Raw genomic sequence first — 15,798 nt, 5'->3', positions numbered from 1 at the left:
GTTTGGTTGTGTGTGTGTGTGTGTGTGTGTGTATATATATATATATATATATATATATATGTCATGTGGTCTAACCAACAGGAGAGAAAAAGAAGGAATCTATATCATACTAATGAACACTGTAGACCCTCATGAATGATTCTGACAATAAGTATTATAAGATGTCAGTTAATTTGACAAATGAATGATTAATGTCAGAACCAATGACATTTGGGATTCTTGATATCAAACCTGCTACATCCCATTTTTATGTGCCAATTTTGACACATTATTTTATACACTGGTTTCTCAAGCCTGATCTCATGACGAAAACGTACCTGTGGCATTTTTTGTGCAAGACGTGAAATACGTAGCGCCATGCACGTTTCGTGACATATTCGATGTGAAATGTCCACTGAGTGGCGCTAAAAAATTGTTCGTTTTTTCCCCTGGAACAGATGAACGTACATATGGTACTTTTTATGTGACGTTGGTTTTGTACGTGTCGCCGCAGTTCTGACTTGAATTGTCCATTAAAGGGGTCATCGGATGCCTATTTTCCACAAGTTGATATGATTCTTTAAGGTCTTAACGAAAAGTCTATAACATACTTTGGTTAAAATTTCTCAATGGTTGTGTAAAAAACACCCTTTACCTCGTCAAAATCAGCTCTGTTTTCAGCAAGCCGTTTTAGTCCATGTTCCCTTAAATGCTAATGAGCTCTGCTGACCCCGCCCTCTCTTCTGTGGGGTGACCAGCCATTCTCATGAGACTGTTTACTTTAGCCGCGGAACTTGCTAACTAGCACGTTATTAGGAAAGGCGATTTGCAAAGATTCATAAAAGAACCTTATAATAGATTACCCCCTAGATTCAATATGAAACTCTTACTAAAACAAAATAGTGATCATAATCATGCTGAGGCTTTTAAAAAAGTGTCTAATATATCCCGACTCGCGCATATGATTCGCTCTGTGCGATCTCGTCTCTGGACCGGAGCCAAAGTCTGGATCAGACTGTGCGCACTGCCGCGGTTCACGTGACACAATGCGAAACCAGATCTCATTTGCCCCAATTGAAAGCATATTTACACTGTCTGAATCATTCCCTATCGCCTACATTGTGCACTATGTGCCATTCACCCTACAGAAAATACTAACACTGTGAACAAGTGACTGATCTCAGCCGCAGTTTCAGCATCTATTTATAGTGTAGGGGGCGGGCGCTTCGGATTCTAGAGAGCATTTGATTGGTCAGAAGATTTGATGAGAAGCTGAAGTACGAGGTGACGTCAAAAAATTGTTTATCCTTTTTGGTGGAAGTGACAAACTGCAAGCTTTGAATGCTTATATCTTCTAAATGCGAATTTTGTCACTGTTTTGGAGCACCCTGGATTATAGATAACCTTAAGACTAACATATTGATAGGCTACTAACACCCAAAAAACTTTTGATTTCACGGGGACATAAAATGTGACATAAAAACGCAATCGCAAGCATGCTTTTTTAGCTTGTTTTTCAATCTCTCATTATTGAGCTCTTTCATCGCAAGTCATGTTTTTCACGGAATTCGTACCCAAGGGTTCCACATCCTAAGTCCAATTCTTGTTTTCTACTTCCTACATAGGCTGCTAAATTGTAAGGCAATAAAAGAGAAACATCAATAAGCGACTGATTTGAGACAATGAAATTGAGCTAATTTAAATCAAAACTCATTTAGTCTGTAAAGATATATTAGTAGTATATTAATAACCGTTCTCTAGACTTGACTGTTTTCACTGAGCTTTTTGCAATGAATATGGGAACTGTCTTCTGTGTGGAAGATTCATATCAATTTGCCTTTGATTTTTGCTAGACATTAATGTCTTTAGAATTTGCCTTTATTTATAGTAAGTAAAGTAACTTAAACATCAACTAACAAGTGCAAATTCCACTTTCATAGCTTTAGCTTTTGTTGACATGAAGAACATTAAGCAACATTTTGGCTTATGTCTAAAGAAAATATTTTGATTAAATATTGTCTTCATAATAAATAAACTTTTGGCCTTTTCTGAATGCTTTTGTCTTTTAAAAAGAAAAAAATAATTTTGAATAGTATTAAATCAAAATGTAAGGTTTGAATTTAACCATAAATACAATTTGAGAAAAACTATTAAATTTGGTTGTAAAAAATTTTTTTCCCAAAGTATTTTTTTCAGTGTGCTTAAGCTGAATTAAGCCGAGTCAAAATTTTAAATAAGTGTTATTATCGTTAATTAAAAAAAAATATTCAAAATTGTTTTCATAAATTGAAATAAAATAAAATCTAAATAGTTGAAAAACTTAAATGTAAAATACTTATGAAAATTTAAAATGTTGCCTGGGCAATAACTGAAATAAAATAGTTTAAGCTGAAGCACAAAAATTACTAAAACTGAAAAAAAATAAAAGCTAATTTAATTATTTTTTGAAGAAGTGGCACGTGGAAACATGGAAGTGAAAAAGCCCTTTTTCTCTTTGTGTCACTTGACCTTTCTGCCCCGTCCGTCTTATATCTTGACATTTGTGTTTGTGAAGCTGAAATGGCCAGTGTGACCTTCAGCTTTGATACAGGCAGTGTGCTGACAGGCGGCAGACCCTCAGGATACAGAAAGACACCTTTAACACAAACAAGCCGGTGTCTCATCTTTCCCTTCCATAACATCCATCAAACAATGCTAAATATCTCAACATCCTCCATTCACAGGGACATCGCAGGAGGAATGAACACAATACTGAGGAGTTTGCTTTGTGATGACACCTTTTTATATGAAATATCTTGAATGGCTCTTTTTTTTTGTACAGTATAAAAATGTCTGTCAGCAGTAGTCGCAAATGCTTTTTGCTTTACCACAGGAGCAGTTCATCCAAAAATCATTTACCAGTGTTATTTTAGTATTTACATGCTGTTTAGATTTTAGATACTATTTTTGTTTTTAATAATCAGTTTTTTATTTTTATATTTTATTTATAAACATTTATTAATTCATTTTTATATAAGTTTTAGTACATCAAGTTATTTTGCATTATTTCAATTAGAGTTTATTTTATTTCAAGTAGCAGTTGTTAGGGTTTTAGTTTCAGTTAATTGTAATAACCTTGTAATAACCATTTACTTATCATTCACGTTCTAAACTCCAAATTTAAATGGATAAAGGGATAGTTCACCCAAAAATACAAATTCTGTCAAGAAGAAATGGAAAAGGACACTTCACTTTCAAGCTGTGTTACACTCCAATTTATAAATTTGATAGTCCTTAGGGTCCAAAACAACATTAGGACTCCATTGACTTTCATTGTATGTAAATACTGTATAATAATATATACAAACAAATATACTTTAAAACGTTTAGAAATATCTTCTTTTGTGTTCCTCAGACAAACAGATAGTCATAGAGGTTTGTAACAACATATTTTGGCGTTTGGATGAACATTTCCTTAAGGAATCTTACATGTGCTCCTAAACCCATAAGGCTTTTCACAGACGAAGCAACCCCAGATTACTCTGCAATAAGTTCAGTAAAAAGTTTCATCCAAGATGGTGGATTGAGTCTTGTCGGTATAATCAACAGATGCTGTTGATAGCCATTAACTTGCATAGAACATCCAGAACATTCCTTTAAGTGCTTTAAGCTCCAAGAGAAACTTAAAAAAAAAAAAAAAAGAAAAAAAGTGAACTTTGTAGAAAAGGGCATTTTATGCTCCTCTGTGGTCTGCCCTTTTTTTTTTTTTTTTAAGAGAGAAGATCATAGAAAAATTATTCAGCTGATATTTTAAACAGATTTGGCATTCTGAGAATTCTCTGTGGATATGATTCAGGGCTAATGAGGAAAAATATGCATGCTCAGGAGAAGCCATATCTGATCTGTAATAATGGGAATTATGCTAAGAGTGATTTGTCATTTGGTCATATTTCTAGTTATGGATATGTTCTTAAAGTAGTAATACCCATCCAGAAATAGCAATTCATCTAATTTTACTAGAAACATTCCATCTCCAAGTAGGTCACTTCAAATAAGTTATCAAATATGCTCAATTATCTCATGTTCTTACTGATTGACATGAATGGGAATATCTGAAATTGTAGCTATGTCCAGCCACACTCAAGGACATAAAAGCACTCTAAGAAATATACAATAGTAATGAGACCTTTAGGGAATTTCTGTCCATACCATTTTTAAAGCACAGGCATTGATGTCCATATTCATTGTCACAAACTGGTAACAGGATTCCAAGGAGCCCCGATCATGGAAAAGAATATGAGATGAGAAGAAAAATTATATTCCTATGGTTTTGGATTCTCTCGTAAACGTTCTGCGTTCCCTGAGAAACGTTGCATTTGTTAACAAAAATTGTATTCGTAAAGCTTGTGTGTTCCCTCCCATTCACTCACAAAACCTTTGCATTCGCTCACAAACTTTTTACGTTCTCTTAAGAAACTTTGCTTATGCTCACACGTTTTGTGTTTCCAGAGAAACTTTGTGTTCACCAACAAAAATGTTGCATTCATTCACATAACTTTTTCCATTTGCTCACAACATTTTTGCTATCCCCTGAGAAACTTTGCATTCGCTTGCTAAACATTTGTATTTGTCTACAAAACTTGTGCATTTCAATGGGAAACCTTGTGTATGCGCGCAAAAGTTTTGCACTTCTTCAAGAAACTTTGCTGGCTCACAAAACTATTGCATTCGCTCGCAACATGTTCCCTGAGAAAAATGTTGCATACTTCCACAAAAGTTTTGTTACCCCAAGAAACTCGCAAAGTGTTTGCATTTCCCAAAGAAATTTTACATTCAATCACAAAACATTTATTTTCGCTCACAAAACCTTTGGATTCTTTCAAAAATCTTTTGTACTTCCCAGAGAAACTGCTTTGCAAGTCACCAAGTCTGCATTTATGCTACACTGTTCAAGTGACCCAATTCCAATTTTTTTCCTCCCATGTGGCACAGATCGGATATGACCCATGAACATGTAAGTAGGAAAAAAAAGCATATGGATTCCAATATTCTCAGATTGGTTTCAGACCTCATTCATATGTGGAAATAAATCAGATATAAATCGGATACATACTGTATGCATTTGCATCTGCCATGTAAACTGACAGATTGGATATTCCCCATTGAATGCGAGCCATACATCATTGAAAAAACAATAGTGGTGATTGATGTTGACTCAGGTGGACACTTTTCCGGGCAGGGTTGCCAAGTCCACAGTTTTCCTGTGGAATCGGGCTACTTTTACACTGTTGCCATGGGTTGTTTTTCCGTCTGGGGGTTAAAGCAATCTCCTCCTCCCCTGGAATGTGATTTCGAGAGAGGAGCCCCAATGGAGAGAAAAGCCACACACACACACAGTTTTGATTAGTAATTGGTTTTGTTTCACAGACCTGGCAACCCTGTTTCCGGGTCAGTATGTCTACCTTGGGTTGTTTCGCCAAGTGTATAGTGTAAATGCAGATAAGGGAAGCAGGTCACTCTTAAAAGAAAATGTAGGCTGGCTGTCAAAAAAAAAAGTGTATTTATACAATGGTGGCCAAAATGCTTATAGAACACTAGTATTTTCACCAGCTAAAAAAATGGTTTGAAGTCAGTAATTTCTATCTTTTGCTGTAGTGTGTCAGTAGGAAATATCAGTTCACATTTCCAAACATTCATTTTGCCATTCATTGTAATAATCCAGTGAGATTTTTGTTTGCACAAGAAGTCTGACAGCAGCCAGTGCTCCACACAGGGATCTGATCTGATCATCATCCAGTCTGTCTGGAATGACATGAAGAAACAGAACAAACTGAGACAGACTCAATCTAGAAGAACTGGGGCAACGGCTCCAAGATGCTTCAAGAAACCTACCTGCAAAGCTACCTGAAAAACCTTGCGCAAGTGCACTGAGGGCAAAATCTGCTTTGAACGCAAAGGACGGTCACACCAAATGTTGATTTAATTTAGTTAACAGAAGTTAATTGATAAAGAAAATCTATTTATGACATTATTTTTGACAGCATCCTCATTTTACAGCATTTTTACCCAAGTGCCTAAAACTTTTAACAGTACTGTATCTTTGCAGGTAGGTTTCTTGAATATATATATATATATATATATATATAAGTAAATGCATTCCTATTTCATTGTTGTCACAGAAATCTCTTGGTTCCACCAGATGTTTTTTTTCCTTTTTTTATTTAAGTTCTTCCCTAAGCACCAAGGAAAAGGTGACCATGAATGTGAGGGATTGGAACTATCACCCTCTTTATCTTGCCTATCCAATCCACTTTCTTTTTCTCACAGTACATATCCACTGATGCAGAATGAGCGGCGCATGAGCTGACATTTTCAATTAATTCTCTATGGGAGCTAGGGGGCAGGATTGCTCAGGGGATTGACAGCAGGGCAGAACAAGTGGTGAGAGCATCAAAAAGTTGGGAGATTCCAAACTTATGAAGATGTAAATGAAAGTGAAAATCAGCCAGTGTGTGGCTGTTACAATTTTAAGCTGTATCTGTAAGAAAAAAAAAGAATAAAAAAATTTGTGTATTGGACTTTAGCCATAAATCTGAGATATCAAACAGAAATGTCCCATATCAGACTCTGAAGTCGACTGATTAGTCAGTCTTACACACATTTATATGAAACCTTCACATTAGCTTCTTATTCGCCCAAGTTGATCAGTTGGTGGCACTGTTGAGTTTGGTTCCATCCTCTGTGCAAAACCCTGAGCTCAAGGCAGGACAGAGACAAACATGATTTAGTATCTGGGTCATGTGAAATAATCTAATTTCATTGGCCAGGGAAAATATTTATCAAATTGTGTGAGGCTCACATGGCGTGTAGGTGTGAAACAGAAAGAAAATGACTGTGATTACAGCGCGAGTAGATAAAATTAACCCTAAAACATGCTCTAACAAGTTATCGATAACCCTGTGTCAAGTTATTGACAGGCTTTCACAACATATTTGTGACTTCAGATGGCAAAACTGACAGACTAATTCGTACATGTCAACTGTTTAAAGAGTTCCAGGTTGATTTTTGACTAGCCAACCCTGGACTGTAATTTTTGTACATGGTTATGCTCCATCTGCCTTTATTATATTTTGACAATGTTGTTCCTCTTTGAATGCAAAGTACCTTTTTTTGTTGTTGAGCTGTTCAACATCTGTAACGGATTAGCCTGTGCCATGCTAACTGCCATACAATGGCTGACTAGGCTATGCTAACTTGGGTCAATGACAAATAGGTATGTCCTTAAATAAATAAAATGATAAGAAGATAAGTAAAAAGAACATTCTTAAATAAAAAAGTATGACAGTGTCTTAGAAATTTACTTTTTATGGTTTTGAAAAACTTTCCTTGCATTTTTCAACAACAGTTTAAACTGAATGACTGTAAATTACTGTAAATGTCATGTGGTGTAACCATCAACAACAAAAAAACATATTTTCAACATGTGAGTGTACAAATATTAATCATTATTTTTAAAACCAGTTTTAAATATATTTTTCAAGGTAAAATGTATTAATTATCAAGGTAATATTAATACAAGCCAAAATGATTAGTATTATTGATATAAGTATTTTGTGGGGTTATGCCATATGACATTTTACAACCTTAACTACCTTTCCTTGCTGTAAAAAGTAACCTGTAATGTAATTTTAGAAAACGTATTGCCTTTGACCCACAGATTTGAATGTTATAATTTATTATTATTAAATATTTATGTTTTATTTTTACTTATAATAATAATACTAAATAATACTAAAAGGTTGTGCCAAAGTACAAAACAAAGTAAGGTTTTCTTTTCAAGAAAATAAAGTTAATTTAGTTAATTCTATGATGAACAAAGACATGTTAATCACAGAAGATATAGTTTCAATCCATTGTATGTATGGATGTATTTTTGAATACATTAATATCTCTAGACACAATATAAAAATATGGCATCATCTGTTGGTAGATGGCATAAATATATCTAAACCCAAAAAGCTAGCTTTCTTCAGTTATTATGGACCTCCTTTATCACAAAATTCACACTTTCCGGGTGGTTTTCCCATCAAATGCCTGATAAATCCACACATATGAGTGGAGAAACATCTCCAACACCTGGAAGTCCAGTTGCTTTTGAATAAATTGCACCTGACAAGGCTTGGTCAGCATCTGAATGCTGCAAAATAGAGCCAGTTGACATCTTAAACTGTACATCTGTCAGTGCGCTTTAAAGTGTTTTAGCTGTACCTTTTGCAGCCTGCTTCATTGCATAAAGAATGGAGGCCGACATCTGAAGTGGGAGGGTTACATAACACTCTTAGTCCAAAGAGTGTGTGATATTATGGGTTCATTTCATGTAAAAGCAAGAAAGATTCTGAGAATTCGGAGCATTAAGCACCATGTTAACATCTATACAGAGCATTACAGGACAATGATAGGATAGGTTTAGAAGTGCTTCATGGAAATGGCACATGTCGTTTTTTCCCCCCTAGTCTTGCATTAACTGACTCCTGCTGCACTATATATTGCACATATCGATAGGTGATTTTTTTAGAGTGTGCTTTTAAGTCACACTTGTGTATTAAATTTAAAGTTGTCTTGTTAAAATAATAGTTCAGATAAAAATAAACTCTGTCACCATTTACTATTCCATTTAAGAATGAAAGAGTGCCATAAATGTGGTACTAAGAAAGCTGCATAAATTGGTGCAATATATTGCATGTCTTCTGAAGTCTTATGATAAATTTGTGAGGTGCAGACCAAAATTTAAGTCATTATTTAATAAAAAATCTTTCCCTCAGACCCTGTGCAATTTGTCAAAACCTGGAGCAGTATGTACAAGGGTAAATAAGATTCAAGAGTTATCATGAATGGCAAGATTTTCATCAATAACATTAAAAAAAATTCAGTTTCTTCTTTACGATAAGCTTCAAAAGACCATTTTTGCTTGACAGTGCTTGTCCACATGTACTTTCAATGTTAGGAAAAGAGCAGCCAGGATGTTTTCGATTTCTGATTTAAATTAATTTAGATATTTTTGCAGGGCATAAAGTCAAAGATGTCAGGGTGGTACAACTGTCTTGACATCATAATGAAGAAAAAAAGTCTCATTAAAAACATGAAATCCATGAAAAGAACTAAATAAGTATCATTTTTAAACTGCCTGTCTGCTTGTTTCTATTTGAAAAAAAAAAAATCATGTTGTGTGACTCCGCAAATATTTAATGATATATATAAATTAATAACTTATGATATTTCTAAGCAAGGTAAGTAAGTAAATAAATAAATAAATGCTTTTTTAACTTTAAAATATTTTTGAAACATTTTGGAAAATATTTTGATTGATTAAGTACACTCACATGCATTCAAAGCATAAGAAAAATCTTTTTTATTTTATTCATTTATATTTTTTTATACTTTAAATGTTCCATGGTTACACCCCATGACATTTGAGTCATTAGGGTTTTGTTTTTGTTTTTTTTTGTTTTCTTTGATTGATTGATTGATTGATTGATTGAAAATGGTATAAACAGTTTTCAAAACCATATGAAATCCACATCAATACAAAAAGTTTTTAAGAACTTGGCACATGCGTTTCTTTTTAATTATTATTCCTGTTCTTTATTGTGGAAGCTCTCATTGAGGGTGTGTAAATATAGAATTTTAATATTGGGATAACATACCTGATTTATAATTGGGTAAACCCAACTGCAATCATTTTAATATAAAATTATTAAATGACTGCCTCCACTATCGCCCAATCAGATCCCTACTGAGTTTTAACTCCCAGTGACAGCAGGACAGTGGCTCTGTTCCAATAACCTCCTGGAGTCTGACACATACAGTATGCTCAGTCACAGGTGATTTAGACTGGAGTCCATCATGTCGCAGCTGTCATGTCCATGATGGATGCATGCAAGTAACTTACTCCGTTTTTCCTTCTGACACTCCAGCCTTGGACTCAAATAGAGTGCTTTACAGGAAGAGAGGAGGGGAGTGACTCTCTTAAAAGCTTAGAATTTGAAAGCAGTTAAAAGCGTTTTGAAGGTAACTTATCATGCAACTGATATTTTGGCAGGAAAACACTCCCTTGAGGTCTGTCCACATGCCACAGCAACCTAACTACAAAAATGGCCCAAATTTGTGGACCTCAGAATAGCATTTTTTATTATTTGTATTTTATAATATTGTAAATCTAAGAGACAAATCCCTCAGCTAATGAAGATATATATCGTTGTTCTGATTTGAAGAGTACCATCCTAACCTCAAGTGATCTCCCAACAACAGATTGATGGAGGCTTAGCTTTCACTCAAATCAAAGAAATAACCTTCATATTCAGTTATTTAAGATGCACGATAAACACTACATTGTGAATAGTCTTAACTAAAAGGGAATTGTTTGGCATGAAATAATAATGGCACAAATTTTATAAACAAAATCTAGATTTTTATTTATTTATTTTAACTTGGGAATAAAAAGAAAGAAAGAATTTTGAATAATTGAGAAGTAGAAACATATTATGCAAAATGAAGAAATATTTAACATTCTGGGTCATTTCTGGGTCTCTTATTCTATCAGTTGACATGCATGTAAACTCAGATGTTCTGTTCTTGCTTCCATTGAAGTACAAAATGCAACTCATGTGCTGATGTTATTAGGGATATTTAACCTTAAAATGAAAAGTCTGTTATCATTTATTCACCCTCATGTTGTACCAAACCTATTATGACTTTCTCCTGTGGTCGGTCATAAAAGAAAATATTTTGAGAAATGTGTCAGTGTTTTTGTCCATACAAAGGAAGTAAGAGGGCACCAAAACTGTTTGGTACCAATATTCTTTTAAATATTTTGCATTCCACAGAAGAATTGTTTATAAATGTTTATATATGTTAAATGTTTATAAACAATTTTGTTTTATTTTATAATTCACTTCATTTGATCAAATAAAATACTTTTGAATACTTTTATTTGAATACTTTTTTAATTGCATTGATCTTTATTTTTAATCAAATAGTCTTACATAAAATATACAGTATTTACATTTCAATTTAAAGTCTATAATTAACAAAAAACTATGAAACATATTTGTCATTGTATTTTTTACAGAGAAATAATATATTTTTATAGAACAGAACAAAATAGAATAGAATAGAATAGAATAGAATAGATCTTTATTGTCATTGTAATAGTGATAATGAAAAAAACATTTAGCAGCTCTTCAATTGGTAGAATAACAATAAACACTGTAAACATTGTATATAAATAAGGACCATTGTTAAAGGAGAAACAAAGTAAATGAAATTAGGTCAATATATATACAAACAAACAGTAAAAACAGACAAGACATATATACACAAATATACAAGTATTTTTATAGAATAAAAATAACCGTAGCTGCCAATTTTTACACTACTGTACACTTAACACATTTCAGTTTTTTTGTTTTTCAGTTTTTCAGTTTTTTAATAAATGAATGTCAGTGGAGTTTGTTTGTGGTAGGGCATTGCTTTGCTACGGCTTAGTGAGTTACGAGTTAAGTTGAAAACATGGTTAAGGTTTTATTAAAATCCCTAACCCTACAAGTAATAATAATATGTTTGCCTTAGCAAGCACCACTAATAAATTCATACAGACTCAACCAACTGCAGAAACCAACTGAGATTCTTGTTTCAATCTACTCTGAATATTGCCATCCCAAATGACACACAACAGCCATTAACAGCTCCTATCTGCGTCCCTTTCTGCTCCCGTTAAAACCATCAGGCTCTGCCTCTTCATTCCTGGATGGCTTTAAATTGGCTGAAAATTACGCCTGTCATAATCATTAGATCATGTTGCCTAGCAATATGTTGCAGTCCCCACGGCGACATCACTGTCAGGACCAATGTGCTCCCATCTGGTGGAGTGCATTGTGGGAGTGAGAGATTGCTTCCTCCAGCTTTTGGATCTCTGACTCGATTGTCCTGTTTAGGAAGGCCACCTGCTCTCTGATGTACCAGCAGGCATGGAGAGTCTCGATTTTGGGAGCACTTTTCTCTTGGATGAAAGTGTGCGAGTGTGGGTGTGAACATGAACCAGATTTGGAACAAGCTCCAACAGTCTGTTTATAGAAGATGGAGAGAACATGTACAAAACAAAGCTCTGACCTAACAGAACTGCATACTGCTCATACTTGGGTTTAGGGATTGGAACAAACCCCTAACCCTGAGTATTAAACTTCAGGACACATTGTTTGTGCTATGAGCATAAATCATACCTTAAATCATGTGGCTTGTTGTCCTTATGGTAACATGTGACTTATAAGTAAGGCTTGACTTTGGTTGCTTGTTTATTCAGACTGTATTTGAGCCCTTACTGTTGTTGAATGCAGCTGTAAATCTCAAACACTGAAGCCACAGTCACACTAGCACTGCAACAGTCATAATAGTCACATTATGCAGCATATTTTTACAAATATATTATACATCCACAGTGTAAGAACATGCAATCTGCAACATTGCATATTTAATTTTTGCATTCTTTTATTTCAGCTAAGAGTATCAGTCTTCTACTGGTCACATGTCTTCACATGATAAGAATCTGCAGGGCAGAGCTCATAAACTTACATTTTGTAATGCTAATGCAACAAAATTCAGTTTGTGTTCCCTTGTCTCTCAAATGCGTATGAATGGAAGTCAATGAAATGAAAAGTGTAGTGTGAACACCAGTAGGGGCAACAAATGTATCATGGGTGAATCATTGAATAAGTCACTCAACCAATTTGTTCGCACTGATTTATTCAAGAAACAAACACAACTACTGTGTGTTGCTTGTAGACATACAAGGGCTGATCATGCTTTGACTTTTGAACTGTATGTCTGAAATGTAAATTCATATTTAACATGAACTTATTCTTTATTCAATATTTTATAAAAGCAATAGCACACTCGTAATGATGCAAGTCCACACTGATATTCAAAACATCCAACAGAATGCATTTTTGCATTCCGCCCCTAGTAAAAAAGTCATATATTTAAAATACATTTATTTCATACTAAGTATAGTTCAAATCTATTAACATATTTACCGACATCGCTCGAGATTCACTGATATAAAAATGATTATTCAGCATTATTTGGAGTACTACTTGTGCACAATGCATGTTTCTTATTATTAAGCCTAAAATGTTTTTAATGTCACTATTGATGAGGAACTATTTTTTTTAAATGCAAGATATTCAAAGTGTACCTGAACTATGGCAGTAGTTCCATTTTAGCACAATCGAATATACTTCAGTGTATCTTTAGTTGGACTTCAGCACCACTTCCGCACAATTAAAGTACATTAAGTATAAAATTAGTTGTTCCAATTTAGTAGACTTTAAGTATACCAGTTTAGTACGCCAAAAGTACAACTGCGGAGTATTTTTATTAGGCAAGGCAAGGCAAGTTTATTAATATAGCACATTTCATTCACAATGCTAATTCAAAGTGCTTTACATAAAAGGAAGCAAAATAATAATAATAAAAAAATAATCACAACAATAAAACAAGGAATTTAAAAACGTTTAAAATGCATTCTGTGTGAATATTGAATATTGAATTGAATATCCGCTTACTCGTGTGATAGGTTCAATTGCTTATGCATCTTTTATGTGGACATGACATCTATTTTAACAGCACCAACTCCTCAATATTCTTTTGCCATGCTCAGGGAATTCCTAAACTTGTTTAAAACCTCCTGCCAAACAATTCTTCTTGTCTTGTCAAAACACCCTCCTCTTTCTCGCCCTCTCCCGCTCACTGTCTGTTTGTCTCCCACTCTCACTCAGCACTCGATACTCCCATCTGTGGAATGCAGAGAGCTGCTCCTCTGTCTCAGGGAGCAAAGGTTACACCACTGGCCATTGTTATTTCCTCTAAACTTCACTTATCTAAGCATCATCCTATATATTCCTTTCAGAAATAAGAAAACCATTAAGTCTGCATGCAGTATACACCAGCACTCACTCACAGTTCATTTACAGCATGAATTCTGTTATCTAATCAAATACAGTCTGAGAATAGAAGATAGAGTATTGCAAATATCAGTGAAATAAGCAGGCTTGGCTGTTTAACAGATAATAGGGAGTTTTCTCAGTATGGAGTTAAATGCCCCGTAATAATATTTCTAAAGCGATTCAGGGGAACTGTCTTGGAAGACAAAGTGCCGACTTGAAAGCAAGTTTTGTGTGATGATGGATTATAGCAAAACAAATAATAACTTAAAACTAATTTGGCTTGGTTTCAACCTCGTTTGATCATAAAATGATGTTGTGTTGCTCTGTAACTAATCTACTTGAAAACCTGGTGCTCTAACAAGAAAAACTGCACTGCGCAAGATTAAAATAGCTGTAATGCCATGATATGGGTATGCATATATATGCATATGTATAAGGTGGCAAGAATATGTTTGTGAACCCTTTGAAAATATCTGCATTTCTGAATTGATTACTCATAAAGCTGATCAGATTTTCAAGTTACAAAGTCACAATTTTATTGAAGACATTGAGTGATCATTGACAGGACAGGTGGGAAATGTAAGTGAAACATGACTTCTCAAAAAGCTAATTGGAGTCAATTAAGAAGATGAGATTGAAAGTGTGGTTTGGACAGATGCCCTGCACTTTAAATATAAGCACACAAAGCTTGGTTACTGATACATTTGTTCTCAGGAAAGTTTAAATAGTGTGATCCATGCCTCGCTCCCAAAAGCTTAAAAACACATAGCTGGAAAAGGCTAGAAAAGCATTGTCAAAGACCTGCGTGTTCATGGATCAACACACCAGGAAATCCTAAAAGAGGTGAGAAGAAACCTATTACAGCAAAAGACCTCTAGAAAACTTTGTTCATGTGGACAACAGGACAGGATTTAGGAAGCCACTGCTGTCTAAAACAATTATTGAGACATGTCTCAGTGTTACCTGGTTGTTCCATTTCTGGGAAAATGTTCTGTGGACAGTTGAGAACATTTTGTTTAGAGGAAAAAGGGTACTGCATACCAACTCCAAACCTCAGCTCAACTGTCAAACATGGTGGATGGAGCATCATGGTTCAACACTGCTTTGCTGCCTCAGGGTCTAGACACAATCACTGAAGGAAAAGGGAATTATAACGTGTATCAAGACTTTTTCCTCCTTTATTTTCATGGAGAATGTTAGAAATGTCTTCAAGGTTTAGAGAAGTTGAGTGATGAGATAAGACAAAGACTCAAATCACACAATGCCATAAATAATGACTGAAAAGAAGAAAGTTCTGCCAATTCAGATGTCTTATAAGCAGCTACAGAAAATGTGTTTTTTTTTATAATAATAGTAGTAGTAGTAGTAGTAGTATATACAACTTATGTAGGATTAACCAAAAACATTCTAATTATTTTGTGTTCCACAAAAAGAATGAGTCAATGAAGACTGATCCTAAATATCAATTGTATGCTATTAAAATAATAGAAATATATAAAAAAATAATGCTATAAAATAACAGAAATTGAATGGAACTGTGATTCATATATGGTCATAGACAGGCCTATTAACATTTCCACTGTGTTTGTGAAATCAAGGTTCATTGAAAAAGTGTTGTCTCCAGTCCCTGTGTTTAAAACTGTGATCCTTTGCCTACAGCACGACAGCTGCAGAAGCAAAAAAAAGTAAAACTTTGTCCCAAACTGAGTTCCATTTTGCATTTTCTCCAGGAGGCGGCACAGCAGTCGTTTATAGGCTAATGAAAAAATCGCCCCGGGCTGAGAGTTCCGTTACTTTATTTTTCTTTTCTTTTCTTTTCTTTTCTTTTCTTTTCTTTTCT

Source organism: Sinocyclocheilus anshuiensis, unplaced genomic scaffold (assembly GCF_001515605.1).
Source record: "Sinocyclocheilus anshuiensis isolate Anshui unplaced genomic scaffold, SAMN03320099.WGS_v1.1 scaffold1003, whole genome shotgun sequence".
Taxonomy (NCBI): Eukaryota; Metazoa; Chordata; class Actinopteri; order Cypriniformes; family Cyprinidae; genus Sinocyclocheilus; species Sinocyclocheilus anshuiensis.
The sequence above is the reverse complement of the archived record's forward strand: the minus strand, read 5'-3'. Positions refer to the sequence as shown.